Source organism: Arvicanthis niloticus, chromosome 1 (genome assembly GCF_011762505.2).
Source record: "Arvicanthis niloticus isolate mArvNil1 chromosome 1, mArvNil1.pat.X, whole genome shotgun sequence".
Lineage (NCBI taxonomy): Eukaryota > Metazoa > Chordata > Mammalia > Rodentia > Muridae > Arvicanthis > Arvicanthis niloticus.
In genome coordinates this window covers 12,162,768-12,182,494 of record NC_047658.1, presented here as the reverse complement: position 1 = coordinate 12,182,494, position 19,727 = coordinate 12,162,768, and the positions used below count along the sequence as shown (strand labels likewise).

The following is a 19,727-nucleotide window of genomic DNA, read 5'->3' as shown; positions in this document are numbered from 1 at the left end:
AAAAAAAAAAAAAAAAAAAAAAAAAAAAAAAACATGGAGGAAAGGGGAGACTGAACATTTTAAAATTTCTTTGCTTGGCATAGTGGCACTCGTTTTTTAGTTCCAGCACTAAGGAATCTGAGACAAGAAGATCTTCAGCTCAAAGCTATCTTGGATACACAGTGAGTTCAGGATCAGCCTGTGCTACACAGTGAGTTCGGGATCAGCTTTTTTTTTTTTTTTTTTTTTTTGAGATCCTGTCACACACATACACACTCACACAAAATAATGGACAGATGACTGATTGATAGATCAATTGATAGGTATGCTAGATCAATTGATAGGTAGCTTATAGAAGATAGATAGTAGATAGATAATAGATCAATAAGTATATGAGCAAAAGAAAGGGGTGGAAATAATGATGTGTCTCCTGGACGCTCTAACATAAAGGCACCCAAGCTCCATGGAAACTACACAATGTTGGCAACTGGTAGATACTAGCCTCTGGCTTCTTCAGTATCACACAGATGTTGAGGATGTCGCCTGTGTTGTTGCAGATCTGGTCTGATGGAATCTGAGCTCACCGAGGCGAGGCAGCCAGACAGGTTCCCAGAGCAGAGACTGAAAGGCCCTGGGAAGACAACTTGGGAGCCTACATAAATGGAAAAGAAGATATAGGCAGCTCAGTGGTATAGCCAACCTTTCCTGAGCAAGTACAAGGCCCAGGGTTCAATCCCCAGCGCCTCTAGAAAAGGAAGGGTGGACGAGAGAAAGGAGTCATTTCCTTTTAGACTTCATCTTGGTAAAAACAAAAAACGTCTGTCTGGGCATGATGGCACACGGCTGCAACTGCAGCACTCAGGAAGTCAAGGTGGGACCGTAGTGAAATCTGCTCTAGCCTGGGAGATATTAGCAAAACAGTATCTTTAAAAGGCAACATAAAAACTGTGCTTAGAGGAAATCCTTTGTTAAGTTTCACGTGAGGTGACGTGACACTCTAGGAATATGTTATACGATAGAGGTGAGAAAGCCTCCCTCTGACGAATGGCATACTGCCTGAAGGAGTCTGTCTGTCTTTTGTCTGTGTGTGCATAGGACCATGGGATGATCCAGCCCATGTGGTACAGGAAAACAAAAATTTGCCTCCTGATATGGTGACAGGCAGTGTCACTAGAAGCTAGAAACATCTGTAGAGGGAGCTACCGGTCTTTATGCTATGACTAGTAAGAAAGTCTTTCTCTATTACAATATTCCTGACCTTGTACGTGTGGATTTTCCACAGCAAGTCATTTGTCCCCAGACATTACCTGGGTGTCCAGTGATTCAATGCATTTCTGACATTGAGCACTGAGAGGCGTCAGGCCCCACAAGACCCCTACTTCAGACAGACTACATGTAATGGTATCATCAAACCTCCTGTAAGTAAGAGCTTTTAGAATTTAAACTAGAGACCTTCTCATCTTCCCAGAGTCAGTTTGTGAGGTAGAACATTCTACCCCTCTAATTATTTGGTCTTTCTGGTAACCAGCCCCTTAGAGGCCCAACCTCAGTCACCTCGTTAACACAAAGTCAGATGCCACTGACTGGTTGTAGATAATCCTATCGATCAGAAAACTCCAAAGATTTGGAGGCTCTGAGCCAGAACTTAGAACTAAGACTAAGTGTTTGGTTTTGTTTTTTTCCCTTGAGGGAGTGAAGGAGACCGGAGACTGGACCTTATATGTGGCCCAGTCTGATCTTGAACTTGCTACTTTGTTCAGGCTAAACTTGAACGCAGAGTCCCCTCCTTCAGTCTCCCAAGTGCTGATGTCATAGGCATGTACCGCCATTCCCCATACTTAAATGGTTTTCTCTTTATGTCACAGACCCCTTTGTCATCAAGCATTATAAGGTTATATGAGAAAGGACTTTAGAAATGTCTGAGAGCAATGTCTAAGTTGTCATGTAAGCCAAACACACACAGCACAAACAGACCAGGAGGATAAAGGCAGAGATAACAGGTACATTGCAGAAGAGTGCAGAGGAGAAGAGACAGGTTCATGTGCAGCCATGGCCCTGTGGCTGAGTTCTCGGGGCTCTGGAAAGTTCATTTCCTGTAGAATCCACACCTTCCCAACCTTAAGACTCTAGGGCTCTAACTGTATTTTCATGTTCCGCACAAGGCAACATGAGGTAGTGGTGGTAGTAATTAGTAGAGCAGCCATATATTGCCATACAGTGTGCTTGCTGCCACAGTACGATAAATTTTCTCATCTATCCTGTGCACAGTGCATTGTTCAGATTAAACTGTAAGATCACTTCAGATGCACTATTGATTTTCATTATTTTAGTTTTTCCATCCCCAAGTTCCTTGAAGCCATTCCTGTTTGATTTTATCCGGCAGAACAATCTCCACCTCCTCTTTCTAGTCATTAGTTCCTAAAAATCTCAGGACTTGCGAGTCCGAGGAAGGAAGCTCATGTCCATAGAAGTTTGTCCTTCCAGAGGGATGGTGGTGTCTGGTCTCCTGGAGCCCATGGGAGCGTCTCCCGCTGGGACAGCAGGTGTGTTGTGCAGCATTCTGTCCCAGATAAAACAGTCTATCTTGGAGGGAAGCTCATTAAGTCTGAGAATTTTCTAGGGGTAGAGTAAAAAATTCCATCCTTCAGGGGAGCTCCTTAAGCTCAGGAAGAAAACAATTCAAAGGCTTCAGGAAGTCCCTGAAACTGACCAGATACAGGAAGCACCTCCCTCTCCAAGCATACATAAGCAGTAAAAACTGTGGGGAAACTCTCAGACCAGCTGAGCCACTTAGAAGAAGTTCTAGACTGTGGTCTAGACCTCTCTGGAACCTACCTAGCTGCCTACAAGCTGTACAGTGTGCTCCAGGCTCCCAGGTTTGTAAGTAACCCCAGTGAAATGCATTGGGTCGTTGAGTTAGTTTGACTTAGGTGGAATCCACACTTTGGTCTGTCATCAGCTCTCTATTTGGGAGGAATAGACATTTATTCTTATCTCCCAAGGAATAGTGTCACAGGGCAAGGTGTCATCATGGACTCAGCAGTTATGTGTGTATGAGACATCCTTCTTATATAATAATGAATCATCTTCTGTGATGAAGAAACATCCTTCCAGTTTTCAGATCCCCCCAGAAAAGGTAAAGCCATAGGTTGTGCTGAGCCACTCTTGGAGCATGGGGCTCTTCCAGTGCTCATGTTCCCATCCACTTTGCCCTTCCTAAACTGTTTCCTGTAGCTATTGGCAGAAACAGTCCTACAGAAATAAGCATGGTAATTTCTCAGCAGAGGCCTCTTGTGACTTTGCAGTGGCATCCAGGAGGCTGGGATCCCTCGGGTGCCTTTGCAGAGTCTCTCCTCTGATTCGCTGTCATGGGGAACAGATTACCTCTGCATACAAGCAGCGAGATATTAAAATTGGACAGCATTCTACCTCTAATATTGGGGAACAATCAGAAATGGTTCTGTGTAGACTGGCAGAGCAACAAGGCTGTTAAAAAATAAAGCCACCTACAGAGAGGCTGGGAGGGCTGCAGAGGCCTCTGCCTTCAAGGGGACAGAGACTAAGCCTCAAGACTGCTGTAGAGAAAGACATCACAGAGGACGTTGTGGCTTTGTCAGGGGAGGGGATAGTGGTGAAGCACATTCACAGACATTCATCTATCTGTCCTGGGTACTGACTCACTACCCTGCTTAGAACAGTTCATTTTGGGACTTGCATCTAGAAAGATGGACAATTGTGCTGTAAACATACCAAATAACAGGACTTCAAAGATTGTAAGTGTGGAGATATCTTAGCCACTAAGAACACTTTGGACTCTTGCAGTGGACTTCGGTTGGAGGTTCCAAGCACCCACACCAGGTGGCTCACAGTCATTCTTAATTCCAGTTCCTGGGATCCAGTGCCCTCTTTTGGACTCTATAAACAATAGGCACACATGCACTATGTACATCCAGAACAAACATGTGCATGAAACAAAAATAATAATGTGTTTATTGTAAAGGTACCAGGCATGGTGATTCATTCCTTTAATCTCAGCATTCAAGAGGCAAAGGCAGATAGATCTCTATGAGTTCAAGGCCAACCTGGTTTACATAGAGAGCTCCTGGTCATCCAAGGCTATATAGTGACACCTTGTCTCAAAAAATAGAAAGACAAAAAAAAAAAAAAGTTGCAAATGGCTAGGAGGACAAGGACAGGACTGAATTATTAGGAAGTGCTGGCAAGGCTGGGGCAGCCACGCCTGATGTCTGGGTGACAAGGAGCACACCTATGAGGAGTCAGCATCTCAAACAAGGTGAAAAAAAGAATTCAGGAATTTGTGGTGGGTGTCAAGGCTAATAATAACCCCCCTTTTAGGGCCTAGAGGGATGGCTCAAAGGTTCAGAGCACTGGTTGCTCTTACAGAGGATCTAGCACCCACATGACAGCTCAAAACTCCAGTTGTAGAAGATCTGATGCCCTCTTCTGGCCTCCTCAAGCACTACACACACATGGCACATACACATGCACACAGACAAAATACTCATCTCCATAGAGTGACACTAAGTAAGCAAGGCAGCCCGTTTTTAACCATTCTCAGGTATTTCTGTTTATTCTGCTGCTTTTGTTTTTAGAAAAATCGAGGAGCTAACTCTCTCACATGTGATATGAGCGGGTGGTTAACACTTGACTCTACAACATGAGAACTATTTTAGATTTTGTTTGCCTATGTTTTTTTTTTAACCTACTTCTTTAGCAGAACAAATGCCAAGCAGAGGTTAGAAAGAAATGTTAGCATAAGTGTAAACATCCACTTCATGAAGATTCAAGCAAAGGCGGGCTCTTTTTCTGCCAAAACAATCTCTCCCCTCCCCCATTTCTTATCTGCAAAGGTTAAACAAGGTCTTAACCTAACTGTTGGGTTAGGGATCTAAACATCAAACTCAACCCCGTGGGTCTTGAAGCTAACCGAAGGGAGGAGAGAGTGTCCCTTGGTGAAGACCCCACTGTGTGTGCTGGAAGTGAGTTGGCAAACTGAGGGAACTGGGGAGGGATAAGATTTCTCCAAGAGGCAAGAGCGTTGAGAAAGAGAAACTGCAAACAGATTAGCTAGAAGCAACTGGCTGCCCTACAGCAAATAGCACGGCTTTGCCTCCTGCAAAGGAATCACACCGACCTGTTCCAAGTGCTTTGGGTTTGCTGTGCACATGGCCTCTGTCTAATGAGATGGTTTCCAACCAGTTGGATTTCACACTGTTCAGTGCCAGCTTGGCAATTTGTTTTGAATCAAACCCTTCAGCCTGTTAACCTGGTGGGTAAGACTTCTGGGTGGGCAGCCAGAATCCTACATGATATTTTGCTTTTCTTAAAGAAAAGGGAAAAAGAAAAATGGTGTTGGTGGTAATAGCAGTAAGGAGAAGGAGATTGAGTTCAGAGGCGGGCATGGTGGTGCACCCCCATAATTCTGACAATGTGTCAAGAGGCTGAGGCAGGAGAATCACAAGTTCAAGGCTAACCTGGGCTTACATGTCAAAATGCTATCCTGTAAGTTGAGGCAGGGAAGGAGGGAGGGACAGAGAGAGGGAGGAACAGAGGGGGAGAGGGAAGAATGGAGAGAGGGAGGAACCAGGTTGAGGGGAGAAGACTCCAATCAGATTGTTGTCTTGACACTTGGAGCCCAGCAATAGAGTCTTACCATGTAGATGTGGTGGGTAGCTAAGGGCAATGCTGAGAGCCTGGGTTGTCTTGGAGGCCTCTGGGGCCTCCCGTACCTGTGTCTTCTCTGGAGATATCCCAAGCCCTGCATACCATCAATAACTCACATCTTCTGGGAGATGCATTGTCCAGCCATTCATGTGCTTCTATTTGAACGCTCTTTTGTTTAAACTATCATCTGGAATTACCTTATGAGTTAGGAAGCAGGATTTTAGTCTGGAGCAAGTGAGCTCCAGTGAGTAGGAATTTAGAAACAAACTTATCTGTGACAAATAACTGTGGTTGTCAGCTCCATGGGAGTAACGAACTCCTCGGGGACTCAGGAAGCCCGCCTCTGGGTGATGCTATGATGCCATTTCCAGAGATAATTAGATCATGAGGGCTTTGACCTACACCAGTGGGTTATCCAGTAACCCACTTATAATAGAGTAAAGGTGGTATAAGGTAGGCGGGGCTGAGTTTAAAGGTGTAGGTCAGTGTGGGTATGTTCTTACAGCTGTATCTTCCCCTAGTCCTTCCCTGTGTCCTTCCCCTACTTCCTCTCCACTGTAAGATGAGCTGTTCTGACAAGTGTCCCCACCACTACTATGACATGATGCTTAAGAAAATGGGACCCTCAGAACTGTGAGTCAGAATAATCAGCACCCCTGCCTTAAGCTCTCTCCGTATCCTGGTCACAGGCAGAGCAAAGGGGGCTTACACGAATTCCAACCTCATTTGCTTCAGTGGCAAATATGAAAGTCCCCTGGGGCCAGCAAGATGGCTCAGTGGAGACAGGTGCCAGCTGCACAAGCCTGATGGCCTGAATTTGAGCCCCAAAACCCACAAAAAAAAAAAAAGCAAGCAAGCAAAAAAGGGACACAGTGTTGCTATAATCCCAGCACTCCTAAGGCCAGTGGGAAGTAGACACAGAATTACCTGGAAGCTCATGAGCCAGGTAGCCTGGCGTACACACTGGCAGAGCCTAGAGAAAAGAAAGGGTCTTGTTAGCTTTGACATTGGAAGCATTAGGTGGTGTAGTACAGAAGGCTGGAAGCCCTCACCCCAAGGAGCAGGGGCAGGGATGGCTGTTTTAAACTCTTCCCACAAGGTCAGAGGTATGACAGAGAGGATCAACCTCTGTAGAACTAAAATCCCTCGTCTCCCTCTGCTTCCACTCCATTGAGAACCGCACAAGGCTAATCAACCCCCAGGCTGCTGAAACAAGACAATGAAAGCTGTTCTCCGTCAACACAGGAAGCTGAAGTGACAGTTATCCAGGACTTGGATGGGATAGCAACAAATACCTTTGACTTACAATGAACGAGAAAGGCTTTCTTAGCTTACAGAGGTCATAAAAACGAACATGCCCACACTCAAAGGAGCATGTGTTTGAGGGGTTATACACTTAAATGTACATGTCGTGTGTGTGTGTGTGTGTGTGTGTGTGTGTGTGTGTGTGTGTGTGTGTATTTCAAAATTCCAGCAGCCCAACTGTCCATTGATTTTCTGACAAGCTGCATGGTCCTTTTCAACTACCAAAACCAGAAAGATGACCCCGAGCAGTTGAATACTGTCAAGAAAGTTCTGGAAGTGCACACGAGGAAAAGCTGAGCACTTGATTCGACTCGACATTGATGATTGATCCCAATAGTGTCTGCTCCCGATATAGTCAATCCTCCCTGCACCTTCCGGGGGCAGAGCACAGCAGCTGCAGAGTGACTGGCTCTAGCAGGCCTGAGCACCACAAACATGTCACCAACAGGTCGTGCCTTTTACCCTTTTCTCCCATTCCCGCTGCCTTGTTAAACCTTTAGACTGCATTCCTAGAGCTAGCCACCAAGGTCCATTCCCTTATTTGGCCACATCCTCCTCCTGAGACTGACCTCCAAGGTCCAGCTATCAATGTTTAAAAGTCCAACAATCAAACCCCCAATCAAAATTAATGACTCATCCAAACATGAGGTTTCCCCGTTTTCCTTTATAAACAGCCATTTTGCCTATGGGCCACATCTGTCTCCTCTATCCAGATCCAGGGCAAACATCCTTTCCTCCTTACCCTCGTTCTTTTCCACTCCTCCCTGTCCTCTGTCTCCTATCTTTGTCTCTCCTTCCCTGCCCTCTGTCCCTCTGGGGCAAATCAATCTCCTTGATGCTGAACACTTGATCTTGGGTTGTCTCCTGTCAACTTCAAGGCACTTTCACACAGCAATGGAAATGTTGCAGCATGGAGAACTAGGAATTTTCAAATGAATTTTATCATCTAATTTCTTAATGTCTGGAGCAAATACTACCAATTTTTGCAGAATAGTTCCTTCTGGCTTGTATTTGTTACTTTGTATCACTGTGACCAAAACACCTAAAAGAAACAATGTAACACATGGGGCGGGGAGACTAGGGCCAGGCTACAACCTTCAAAGCTCCCGTCTTCCTAACCCCAGCAATTAGGCACCACCTCTAATAGTACCACAATCTCCATGTGTTCAAAATTCCTTGTGGTAATTGGGCCTTAAACTGGAGATATGGCTCAGAGATGAAGACCACTGGCTTCTCTTGCAGAGGATCTGAATTTGATTCTCAGTACCAATGTCAGATAGCTTACAACCAGCTGGAATGCCAGCTTCAAGGGAGATCCGACTCCTCGGGTCTCTTCAGGCATGTGCACATACACACGCAGACACACACAGACACACACAGACACACACAGATACACAGAGAAAGAGAGGGAGAGGGAGAGGGGGAGGGGAGGGGAGAGGGAGAGGGAGAGGGAGAGAGAGAGAGAGAGAGAGAGAGAGAGAGAGAGAGAGAGAGAGAGAATTCAAAATGACTTTTAAAAGTTAATTTGTTGGGGTTGGAGAGATGGCTCAGTGGTTAAGAACACTGGCTGCTCTTTCAGAAGACCCAGGTTCAGTTCCCAGCACCCACAAGGTGGCTCACAATCATCTGTAACTTCAGTTCCAGGGAATCCAGATGCCCTCTTCTGACTTCCATGGGTATCAGGCATGCATATAAAACACAGACTGACGCTTAGGCAGAACACCCATACACATAAAAATAATTTTTAAAAATTACATGAGCAGACTATGAGTTAGATGTTTTAGAAGCCCCCTTTCCTTGTTGCTTCTGCTTAGACATCCCTGTGTCTTTCCACTATCACTCCTGCAAATATGTTCTGGGAACAAGAAACTGCCGTCTTAGGGAACCTGATATCTCTCTCTCTCTGTCTCTCTCTCTCTCTCTCTGTCTCTCTCTTTCTCTCTCTCATCTCTCTCTGTCTCTCTATCTCTCACTGTCTCTCTATCTCTATCTGTGTGTCTGTGTGCATGTGTGTACCCTGAGTGCGTGATGGCAGCCATGTTACAGGTCACCTCTGAAGTTCATATACACATGCCGTTGTTAGTGCAATTCAAAGAATTTGTCTAGTTAGACCATTTTTACTCAGATACCTTCCAACACAGTCAATCAACTCCCTCAAATTGACACTGTCATCCAAATTAAATCAATACTTCTTTGCAAGAGTGGAATAAGTATTTTATCTAATAACCGGCTCATTTGCAGTGCTGGCTGCTGGGACCAAAAAGGCATCTCTTAACAATTTACATTTAACCCTATACCATTTCCATCTTTGTATCAATTGCACTCAGATACAACATGAGCATCTAATTGAATTTGGATCACCTATGACACATCTATTTATAACAATTCCCCAGGAAGAAAAGGCCATCAGTCAAAAGGGTGGTTATCAAAAACACACATCACTTTTAACGTAACAGACTCTGGGTTTGAGTCATAGTGCAGGCAACTTCTCTGTACCTTGGTTGTGCCAGGTAGATCTTTGCTGTCAACCAGACTCGATTTAGAATCATCTGAGAGGCTGGGGAGACTCAGTGGGCTGGTGGCAGGGGGACATTCTAGAGTAGTGTGACCTTCCAAACTCTTAGGGATCCTGCATGTACATGACATGTGTAATAACATAATCTCTCTCTCTCTCTCTCTCTCTCTCTCTCTCTCTCTCTCTCTCTCACACACACACACACACACACACACACACACAGATTGCATGCTTACTGCAGTCCCAACACTGTATACAAACAAGTGGGTTGGGTTAAGGAGAAAGGGCTCTGAGTCCACAGAACCCCAACCATTTGATTTTCAGCCTAAATCTAGTCCAAGGTTTGTCCACCACAGCAGAGCACCTCATGTTGGAATTCTTCTAAAATCATCTTATTGAGCTTGGCATAATGGTACATGTCTGTAACCTCAGCACTAGGGGGTTAGTTCAAAGCCAGCCTGCACTGCAGAAAGATTAAAAGTGAAAAAAATTAAAACCCACAACACATTCTGAATTTACCTTTCCAACATCCCATAAATGACATGTCAGCATATCTATCTCTTAAAATTAAAGAGGAAAAATGGGAAAATATGGGGATAAACGTTTTAGTGTCTTGTATCTTAAGTAATTAAACAGCGATACTGTAATAATCTGACAGCAATTGACAAGGTAAAAGTGCACAGTAATCATGTATTGTGCCTGATGTAAGCAGTATGGTATCACCTAACACCCTGCCTTTTATAAAACTGCTCCAGAGCTTGGAAACCCCCTCCCAGTGATGAATATGCTATTAAGGGAGGGGGTTACATTTCTGTGTTTCTATTATAGTCATCTCTCAATAAATTTCTCTGACTCCTTTTGTAAATACATTTCTTTATTTCTCATTTTAAAAGAAAAAAAATCACCTTCTTTTCTGAGGGGATGTCATATATGAGCCAACCCTCCTATATACAACCGTAAATGATAAAAGGCCAGATGATAAGAAAACTCGAAAGCAGACAATAGGACGCTAAATGTAGTCGGGCAGACAGAAGGCATTATGGGTACGTTAACGTCTTCAAAAGGAATATTTTACAATGCAGAAAGAAAACCTAGTTTTACTGCAGCACGAGACAAGTTCCAGCTTGCACACAATTTATCAGTAATTTCTTCATTTTGTTGTTTTGGATGTGCTTTTAGGACATGCCGGACAACTAGTAAAAAAACATACACAATCCAAACGACATTTTAGATAAGTTTTATTGACTTAATGCTCTGATAATAAAATTATAACAATCAGTATTATTCTGATTTATTGCAATTTTTACTTTCACTTTGTAATGAACTCGGAGTGTAGCAGAATTGAATGTGGCGTTGCTGCCACCTCAAGGTCCCTCACTGCAAACGAGATGGCTCCGTTCACCCTGAGCACACTCGCGCACATAAGTAACCAAGGGCGTCAGGGATGGAAATACTGCCCCGCAGTCATGTCATGGTAAATCTAAACATTTATTTGCAGTGAAACCATGGGTTTTATATGCAATTTCCGGTGAAAACATATCCCAGTAATGCCAGTGTGCACTGTGGATGCCAGGTCCCAGAAGAAGAAAAAAAAAACAAACAAACAAACAAAAAAACAAGCTGTTAGACCACAGTCTAGGGAAGAAACATCAGTGCAGCACACTGAACAATAATCTTTGCATTGTTATCACTTTGGCGTGGCTTAATCCAGATGCACTGGCTTCTTTAAAAGTGGTGCCCTAGTGTGTTTCTCTTTTATTGATCCTTCTTGGCTCCTTCTTCATCTCCAGTCTCTCTTGGTTGGTGACCTCATGAATTTGACATCCCCAATCTGGATTTTCCTGACGAATCCCTCATACCAGAGGAAATCACAGCACACTAAATTCCTCACGGAAACCCAGGCTATTTTATTTTGTTTTGTTAATTTTTATGATTTATTTATGTTTGTCTGTGTAGGCATGGACAAAAAGTGCAGGTGCCCTTGGGAGCCACAGGAGGTATCATTTCCTCTCTCCGCCCCCATCTGAAGTCACAGGTGGTTACCAGGTATCTGCCAAGGATGCTGGGAACCAAAGTCACTGGTTTTGCAAAGTGGAAATGAAGGAAATGCATTGATATTTTTTTCCCAAAATTTTAAAACCCATATACCTTCTGACCAGGAATCTCCTGTTCTAGCAATTTGTTTTTTCAGCACAAGGTACATGTGTCCCAAAGCATATCTTACAGGGTAGCTCACTATAGCAAGGGGTTGCCAACCGAGTGTTGTATCCTTCAGCACAAGGCTTGTAAAGGATGGCGAAACTGGAAGACTGAACTCTGCACAGCCTTCGCAGTCAGCAAGGCAGCTCTGTATGTATCAATATGGCACCGTTTCTCAAATCATATGGCTAAATAAGGCCAGGGAGTAATATGTAAAACAGTGTGTATGTGTTTACATTGAGTCTCTTTGAAAAAAACACACACACAATAAATCATTAGCAGTGGTTCCTTTGTAAAGGGGCTGGTAGTGAGTATAAGGGAGACCTCATTGTTAGTATGTCCATTTCTGTCTTGAATTTTATACTGCATATGCTTGTTAATGACTCAAAATGTGTAAATAAAAATAAAGCCTTTGAAAACTGCATTGGATTGCAATTCATCAGGAAAGTCAATAACTGTGAAGAAGAGACAAAGGAGGCTTGGAAATGGGGAGAGAGGAAGGAAGAGAGAGCCATGGGGACAGGGAAGGAAAGGCTGCCAGCCAGGGGTAGGGATCTTCTGAGAGCACCGTGCTCGGATCCAGCTGAACCCGCATCCATCCCATCTCCTCCCGTCCTCCCATCTCCTCTGATTTGCCATCCATTTTCCTTCTACTCATCTGTTCACATATCAACTTGTCTGATTCCTTGTGTTCTGCCTGCCTTTAAGGAGCCTCTATCGTCTTCTCTACCAGGAGGCTCAGAGCCAGCCCTCCTGCTCCTGGTGCCAGTACATGGCCATGCTTGCCAGGTACACGCTTCGTGCACCCTGGACGTACAAAGAGTGTGAAGAAGCGGCATGAAGATTAAGAGCCCCATCTGCCATCCGCCCTCTACTGGAACTCAAAGTAGTCTGCAAAGTTGTCTGTGCTCCACTTCTTCTCAAAGATGCCATAGCCATGAACTTATCCTCCCTTCAATCAACACCGGCCAGCATGCACCGGGAGGATGCACCGGGAGGTTGAGAAATGAAATGCTACAATCTTGGGGGAAGTCAATGAGCCCCACAATGTTGCGCATGGATTCTGAAATATCTCCCGCAGTTTTAAAGTTTCGGTTCCTTAGCTGGTAATGCTATTTTGGGAGGTTCTGAAAACTTGAGGGTGTGGAGCCTAACTGGAAGAGGACAGACCCCTCTCCCTCTCTCTCCCCCTCCCCCTCCCTCTCCCTTTCCTTCTCCCCCTCCCTCTTATCATCTCCCTCCCCCTCCCTCTCCCTTCATTCCTCTTCCTGTCATCCCTGATTCAAATGTCAGCTCTTCTCTGCCACAAGGTCTCCCAACCATGACTTTCTTCTCAGGTGCAAGGAACCAAGGAACCATTAGCAGAACTCTCTAAAACCATGAGCCAAAATAAATCTTTTTTTTTTTTCTTGTTTCTGTCAGGCATTTTGGTCATGGTGATGCAAAGGTAACTAATACAAACAGTCTCACAAATGGACCCAGGGCCACAGTAAACTAATGAGGTGACTGTATTGGAGATGCCTGCAGAAGGGCTGAGGAAGACGAAGAGGGAGAGGGGGTGAAGAGGAGAGACTGTCTCTGACTCCTTGCCTTCATGCCTTGACTGGGTTTCCTTTGCCTTTTCTTCTCTTATTAAAACATTTCTTTATCCTTCTCTGACTTCTCTCAATGGCACATCATTAACAGTGAAGCCAAAATTCTGTTTGGTATTATGTAATAACTCAAAGTCCACCATATGCCCACCAGAATAGTTTCATAAGCCATGGATATGCAGCATTTCACAAGCACATATATTTCTGCTACCCAACTCTCCTACACACAGATTGAGTCTCTTTTGTTACCAGTTTAAAATGCTACAATCCTAGCTATCCCTGCACCAAGCAAACTAATGGCTGGAGAGATGGCCCAGCAGTTTGCTAACTGAGCTGAGTTTGGTTCCCAGCATCCACATCATGCAGTTAACAATCACCTATGATCCAGATCCAGAGGATCCGACGCCCTCTTCTGGCCTGCATGGGCACCTGAGTGCATATGATACACATGTATAGACTCAGACAAATACACAATACACATAACGTAAGATAGTTAAATAATTTTTGAAAGTTAGAAGCAAACTATTAAAGTGTTTTCTTTGCCTTAGAGAGATACCTTGTAGGTTTTTCGCCCATGTGGAAATATATTACTTTTCTTGAACCTTCCAGAGAAAGTGAGCAAGCCAAACCCTGACATACCTTATGTCCTAGTTAGCTTAGGGCCACCTGAGAGTCTCACTTAAAGCATCACCCAGATCACACTAGCCTTTGGGCATGTCTCTAGGGGCATGTCTTGAATTTTAATTGATATTGTTGGCCCAGCCCCCTATGGCAAACATTATGGCCTAACCAGGTGGTTCTAGGCTACATAAGAAAGCTAAGCCAAGAGGTGGTGACTCACGCCTTTAATCCCAGCACTTGGGAGGCAGAGGCAGGTGGATCTCCATGAGTTCAAGGTCAGCCTGGTCCACAGCATCCTCTGTGGTCCCCAGTGTGTTTTCTTAGTGAAATGAGTAACTTGGTGGGAGGCACTGCTGTATAGGAGAACAAGAAGGTCTGTCTTCAGATTCCCACTTGAGTTCCTGCCCTAGCTTCACTGGATGGTGGACTGTAACCCTTATGCCAAAATAACCGTTTCTCTTCCCTACGTTGTTCTTGTTCAGAGTGCTTTATCACAGCCACGGAAAGGAAACGAGAACATCCCATCAGAGACACTTCCAGAAAGGAAAGTGGTGCAGAAACTGGGCCACATCAGGCCTGCTGGACCCCAGTGTGCACAATCAGCCCTGGACACACCACCTGACTGCCCTGCCACTCTCTGACAGCCAGCCCTCACTCTAGGACATAAATTCTGAGATAAACAATGCAGGAAGACCAAGAGAGCAAACACAGAGAGCAACAAAGAAAATTTCCAAAAGACTAAGTGAAGCCAAAAGATAGGAAACGAATGTCCATTGTCTGACTCTTCCTTCTTCATTCCCTCCCTTCTTCCTTCTTTTCTTTCTCCTTCCTCTTTACTTCCCTTCTTTCTTCCTTTCTTTTCAAGACTTTTACATGCATATGAATTAAGAAACTACTTCAAATGCATGTTTGCTTCCACGCCCAACCTGTCACCCCCCAACATGCATGTGGAGACTTTTCAAAATACTCCCACCTGCGCAGGTGATGCAAACTCAGTTTTTTAAAATAGTTCTAGAAATCTGAGCCTCTCTGAAGACATAAAGTGTGTCAAGAGAGGCAGAAAAGAGCAGGGTCAGAATTCTAAACCCATGGCTACAGCCTCAGAGAACTGAGCCCTGAGCACAGCAATCGTGTGGAGTTGTACAATGGTCACCCATTGGAGAGCCGAACGGGACACTTGACAGGAAGGAATTCTCTAGAAGGGAGGGACTAAGGAAACTATGGTGAGAAGCTACCCTGGTTAGCCAAGTCTCTGGCATGGCATCCGCTGCAATTATCATTGGCTATTGCCAATCTGATGTGAAGTACCCCTGACCAGTATTCCCAGTACAGTAGCAAAGTAGAGTGGACAATCCTTCTATAGCCATCATCGGTGTGCTAGAGTTTCAAAGATTTTTATTCCACATTTAAGAGATTTACAGGAAATCTCCAGACAGTTAAGCTGAGGAGCTCAGACTGTCTTTCATCTGGCAGGAAGCCAGCCATTTGGAGGGGTGGCTTTAATTCCTGGGATATGGAGTCACACAGTCAGGAAGCAGCCCTGACCCCAGTAAGGTCAGTGCCGTGGCCAACTACCCTGGGCTCAATTTAGAGACATAACTATGGCAACGACTGTGCCCAATCGGTTATTAGAGGAGATTTATTGACGGATATGCTTGAATAGCAGGGCCATTAATTGCAATTACCAGACAAGACACTTTGCTCATCTTGGGGAACTGAATGCCAAAATGCCCTAACAACTTTAAAATCCCATTTGCTTCTGGGCTCTCTGCTGGTCTCACAGAGTTTGCTCCAGATTCCCAGTCTTGAAGTTGGGGCTGATGGGGGTGGGGAGGAGAGAAAGGGGCATCACTTGACATGGCCCAAGATGAAGAAGACAGCAAGAGCTTGGCGCTGGGGAGGCAGGAGCTTACTTCATGCAGTCCCTACAAGTCCATCCTTCGAGAAGGCAAGGGAGGCAAAAGCAGAACCATGCTCTGGACCCCACCAACATCAATAAATAAAACACCTTCTACCTTTGCCTTCTAACTTACAATGGCCGTTTTCTCCAACACACTCAGCTCAGGCTCTACCCCCTGCTCATCCTGAGCTTAGAAAACTCATCACTGGATTTCATCCTTCTGGTCTACCTCAGGGTAGTCTCCCCTGAACACTCCTGTACTTTAAAGGGTCTCTCTATGTACCCCTGACCGTCCTAGAAATTACTATGTAGTCCAGGCTGGCCTCAAACTCACAGAGATCTCCCTGTCTCTGCCTCTCAAGTACTTAAAGGTGTGGGCCATGCCACCTAGCCTTCCTGTACCTTCTACTCCTTTCTTAGCACTGAAGTTGTACTATGCATTGGTCTGTCTGTTCACTGGCCTCTTTCTCTCTCCCTGGTAAGACTCTCGGTCCATGAGAGCAGCCATTCACTTTGTTCTTTCCACTGCTGGACTCTGAGTGTCAGGCACAGCACTTACCACATGGTCCACACTCAATAAATATTTATTAAGGCCCAGTGAGATGACTCAGTGGGTAAAGTATAAAGGCCCGATGACTTGGGTTCAATCCCCAGATCCCATAAAGTGGAAGAAATGAACCAGTTCCAGAGAGTTGTCCTCTCTGACAACTGACCTACATACACACACATACTGTGGCGTGTGTATGCCTACTTTCATACACACATAAACACACACATGAATAGGTGAGTATTTGATGAAAGCCAAGTATGATGGCACATACCTGTCATCTCAGCACTCAGGAGGTCCTGAGGCAGAAGGATCATGAGTTCAAGGTTATGTACACATACATGCAAATGTTCACTTGCATAAAATAAAATAAAAATATTTTAAATGTATATAAAAGCGTACCTTTGGGGGGGGTTAAAGAGGTAGTCCAGTGGTTAAGAACATGAACTACTTCTTTCCTGCGCCCATGCCTGGTAGATTGCTACCACCCGTTACTCCAGAAACAGAGGATCTGATACCCTCCTCTGGCCAACTCAGGCACTTTTCTCATGTGGCATACACAGAAAGACACACAAATACACACCAAGTGAGGTTATCACCTGGTAATTTCTTCTTTACAGACAAAGCATCAAGACTGTACTTGTAGGGAAGTTAGTGAGGTAGATAATGGTTCAAAGTCTTTCAAGAGGGGGTTGAATGTGGCTTTTCCATCCAAAGCTGTGGAAAGTCAAACCCCACTCCTTGAACTATCTGTCAAGGAACTGGACTACAAGAATTCTCAAGTAACAGACATGATCATCTCTCGCTGGTGATACAGCGAAGGGGCTGTATCAAGTACCCCCCTTATTCTTCACCTTCTTGCTGTTCACTAGCAGGAGGACCTGTGATGAACACAGCGACTCAAGAAATTGGAATTTCCCGTATACAGCACTGAGGCCTGCTGTCTTAGTTAGGGTTACTATTGCTGTGATGTAACACCATAACCAACACCTCAAATCAGCAGTGTATGGAAAGGAGTTGACACTGATCTAGTAAGACACACAAAAGCTATAGCTATGAAGCCTAAGACATGAAGAGTGGGGTAAGGGATTGAACCTGATCAGAAAGGTCAAGGAAGGCTCCCCTGAAAAACACTTGTTTTGTTAAGACCCAAAGACTGAGCGAAGCACACTGAAGGATAGAGGAGTGAAGCATCTGGAAATGAAAAACACACTTCCATGAGGAGGAGCAGACATGATGGAGCTGAGGCTGGCCAGCATCAGAGGCTGGACCTTGAAGGATGTCATTTGGAGATTCTCAGGTCCCTCCAGAAAGGAAAAGATTAAAGGGCTATTGCTTTAATTTGGATATCCTGTCCTCCAAAGGCCCACATTGTAAAGGCTTGGTCACAAGACCTTGGTGCTATTCGGAAACTTAGGAGCTGGGGTAGGGTGCAATGGGAAGAAGGATATGACAGCATATTCTCAAGACAGGTACCAGACTCCTAAGCTCCCCTTCTTGTTTCTCTCCACTTCTCAGTCTCCATAAAGCAAACAGCTCTACCTTGACATATGCTTCTGCCATGATGTCCTGTTTGGCCACAGGCCCAAAGCAACAGGGGCAAGTGACCATGAACCAAGCTTTGCTTGAGTTGATCTCAGGTCTTTGTGACTGTAATAGAAAGCTTAAAACAGGCTAACGCACATATGCCATAGGTTAAAGCCACGGTTTTCTGAGTGTCAGATCCATACATTCTTTTTGCTGTAGCAGGAAACCGGGAAACAGACTAAGGAAATCTCAAGGAAAGGGCAATAGCAAGGGTTAAAATAAAAGGATTCCATGGTCCTCTTAATCAGACAAAGAGGGCTGGAGACAGAGCTCATAAGAATACTTACAGCTCTTCCGGGGGACCTTCAGTTCCCAGCACCCACATCAGGCAGCTCACAGCCACCTGTAATCCCAGCTCCGGGTGAGTATCTGACACCCTCTTCTGGCCTCCACAGGCACCTGCACTCACACATGCACATACCCCCACACAGACCTACACATATACACCTAATTTAAAGATAAAACAAATCTAAAACAGAAATCAGAAGAGGTAGCATTCAGGAAACACATCCCGAGAGAGACACGTGAGGCCAGGCTTCGGCACCACCACCACAGGGCTCTGCAAACAAGGAGGGAAACAAATCTCAAAGCATATTCACACCAAGGGTCTGTCCAGTTAGCCAAGGAGCTGGACTGTATTTTACATTGCCTCTTCAGCTAACACACAGAAAGACAATATGGTAGCCGTGTTTCATGTGCGGATGCCAATATTACTATGCATCAGTAGAGCAGGGTGCTAATTTTAATCTGCACAAAAATCACAAACTTTGCCTGCTGAGAGGAACCTTAAACAGCATCTGAATATTTGTGCATTTTCCAACACTCTCACAGATGCTTTCATGAATACTTTATTTCTTATTAATATGCATGCTTGGAATACTTTTTTATTTTATTTTATTTTTTTTTTTTGGAATTTTACTCATTTTTTTCTTTGTGTGTGAGTGTTTTGCCTGCTTGTGTACTCCATGTGTACAGTACACATGGAGGCCAGAAGGAGTCAGATGCCCTAAAATTGGAGTTGCAGACAGTTGTGAGTGGCTGTGTAGGTGCTGGGAATTGAACCTGTATCCATGGAAGAGCAGCCAGTGCTCTTAACCACTGAGCCATCTCTCCAGCCTGTCTTTGGGACAATTCAAATAAACTGTATGTTTTTTTTTTTTTTCATGGATTGGATCTATGTGTATGGCCTTTCAAGCCTCCCTTACTCTAACCCAAACATTAGGATAGACACACACGCACATGCACACACGCAGTCTATCCAGAAAGTGCTCAGTAGATGCTATTAGCTGACTGACTTATTGGCAACAAACCATGGGCTGATAACGAATCTGATGGTCAGTGCCACACAATGGAGAAGAGACTATATGAACTTCCAAAGCATGTCCCACATGAACATGCACAGAGAGAAGGATCTAGAACCCGAGACTCAGCCCCTTTCCACACAGGGAAGATGGATCCTTCTGTCTGTCAGAGTGGACTTGGATCAAACAGAATACAAAGGGTTCCATGTAGCTGACTGCAGGTCAAAGGGAAATGAGAAAAGTAGCCAACATGTAGTATGTTGTCCTTGTAGAAGTGGGTGTTCTTAGGGACAGCTGAGGCCACCGCCAGTTTCTTTCATTGATCCCTGAGTGTCACCCTGGCCACCAACCAAGTTCCTGCGCTCTGAGCCAACATTCTGTGTGTCGTGCATGTGTTAGTGTGCTCACTTTTCCAAACAGAAAACAGACATCTTGGGTGAAACCTGGAGAAACCAGCCCCTAGATGTCATTGTTGCCGCTGAAATATCAAATTTCG

At 44.8% G+C, this 19,727-nt stretch overlaps 1 long non-coding RNA gene across 1 annotated transcript in view; it reads right to left on the bottom strand.

The window, feature by feature from the left end:
• Window positions 1–48: 48 nt before the first annotated feature.
• Window positions 49–19,727, bottom strand: part of LOC117710661 (uncharacterized) — a 31,265-nt gene continuing 11,586 nt past the window's right edge. The window contains exons 2-3 of the long non-coding RNA XR_013109805.1: window positions 6,592–6,637; window positions 49–631 (exon numbers count right to left, since the gene is read on the bottom strand). This is a non-coding gene — a long non-coding RNA (uncharacterized LOC117710661). The remainder of the gene's footprint in view (window positions 632–6,591; window positions 6,638–19,727) is intronic.